The following is a 2,435-nucleotide window of genomic DNA, read 5'->3' on the forward strand; positions in this document are numbered from 1 at the left end:
GTCATGTTTTTGGTGGCCACAAGAATAGTGTTACTGGTAGTTAATATTTAACTTGTCAATAAAAAAATAATATGTGGCAGTTTCTATTAACATTAGAAAGAATTAATGAAGGGCTAATAAGGATTAACAATAAAGTAAGTACAGTAATTTGTACCTATTTATTGCCGTGATAACTTTATCTTTTTGTGATCCAACAACTTGGATGTCTTGCCAACGTGAAATAGATTTGAGAAAAATTAAAAAATTAAAAAAAAAGCAAAATTTTTTTGTTATTCCCAAAGTCCTTTGTAAATTAGATATTGATTCATTAGAAAAAAAACTAAGTTCCAAAAATAAATGTTAGATTAAGGAGTTGTTTTTAATTTTATTTTATTAAATAAAACGTGTTGCACTCTTTATCAATTAAATATTATTAATTATTAAAGTCTTTCTTATAATTTAATTAATTTAACTTTATAATTTTTAATTATATTCAGATATATTGAATTTTAAATGTACCAAATCAATAAACTAACAAAAAATTTAAAATAAAAGGAATAGTTTAAAACATTTAGTCTATTATTTTTATTACTAATTTTACAATTAAAATATGCCACATACATATCACTCTCTTATTGTAATTAAAATTAAATTTTTTCCTCCAAAATTAAAGAGTTCTCTCCTCCTCTCTCTCACTTTCTCTATTTCTCATTCTTTCACTAATTTTATCTCTCTTATATATCATTATCAATGATTAATTACAAATTTGACAATCAAAATATGTAATATAACATTATCTAATTGTAATTAAAATTAAATTAAAATCAAAATTGAAATTGAAATATTAAAATTGTAATATAACAATATTATATTACTAATTTAACAACCAAAATGTGCCACATGATATTCTATCATTAAAATTGAGATAAAATATTTTTTCAAAAATTAATAAACTCCTTTCTTCCATCATCTTATCTATCTCTCTCCTCTTTCTTTTTTCTCTCTATCCTTTCCATCTTACGTATAATTTTTAGTTTATATTTTATATTACTAATTTGACAAAAAAACTATGTCACGAAATATTTTTTATTATAATTAAAATATTTTTTTCAAAAATTAAAAAATTTTATCTCTCTTTCTTTTTTATTTTTCTCTTTCTTTTCTCTTTCATTTTCTATCTCTCTCCACCTTTCTGTTTTATAAAAAATAAAATAACTATGTTTCAAATAAAATAAAAAATTATAAGAAATACATTAAAGTTATAACTAAATATAATTGAAAAATAAATCCGTACTATTATTCACAGAAATAATATATTATTATTATATACATATTTTTTAGCTTTGTTATTTATTTTTAAATTTTTATTCATTATCTTTTTAATTTATATTTTTATTTTTTTTCAAATTTTTATTATATATTAATATTGTGATTAATAATTAGAATTAAGATTCAATTGTTTTAAGAAAATAATTTTGTCTTAATCTTATTATTATCAATATAAATTTTTTATATTAAAAAAATTGTGAAATAAACTAAGTTTTATTTTTTCTTTAATAAATATATCATAAAATTTAAAAATTTAAACTCAGTCTCAATTGTGTTGTCCAAATCATTGTTTGACCCGTGCTCATGTGTGGATTGATGGTTTCACTCATTTTATTATTTATTTTTTGAAATAATTTATTAATAAGTAAAATATAATTTTTTGTTTCTGTTTGACAAAAATTTTAAAAATATCTCTAAATTTTATTTTGTTTTAATTTTATTCTAAAAATTTTCGATTTGCATTAAATATATACCTGACGGCTAATTTTTTAAGATCAATTCAACAATAATTTTATAAGAATAACCTTCGACACAAGCAAATTAAGTATAATTTTCATGGATTATTGTTAGATTGGTATTAAATTTTCTAAAAATTTAGCCGTCAAAAATATATTTGATGCAAATCACCTTTTAAAATGTTTACTCTTATTATTAGCTTTTTTACCATGTTTAATACAAAATAATTCAAAGTCAAAATTCTTTTAAAAACACAAATATCAAATGTCTCTAATTAATTGACAAACTTTTTGTAGGGAGGAATGAAGGGAAATGTTTGAGAGAAATGAATTCTTTCAAATTTTTTTTAATTGTTTGGTAAGGTATATTTTTTCACTTTAGGTTTTTTTAAATAAAATTTAAAAAAAAATAATAAAAAAATATTAAATAGTAAAAAATCATATTTTATTAAATAATTAAAAAATTAAAAAAATTCAATCCCAAATTTAAGTTGGTAGTTTTTTTTTTACAATATAAATAGATAGTTTTCATTTATGAATAGGACTAGTGTCCAAAAAAATAAGATTATAAATATTGATTAGAGCATCTTCTATCTACACTTCATTTGGATTGGTAAGAGTCAAATTTACAACTATTCTATTACCACTCTTTTTTACATGAGAGAATTCTAC

This window comes from Arachis duranensis, chromosome 2, assembly GCF_000817695.3.
Source record: "Arachis duranensis cultivar V14167 chromosome 2, aradu.V14167.gnm2.J7QH, whole genome shotgun sequence".
Taxonomy (NCBI): Eukaryota; Viridiplantae; Streptophyta; class Magnoliopsida; order Fabales; family Fabaceae; genus Arachis; species Arachis duranensis.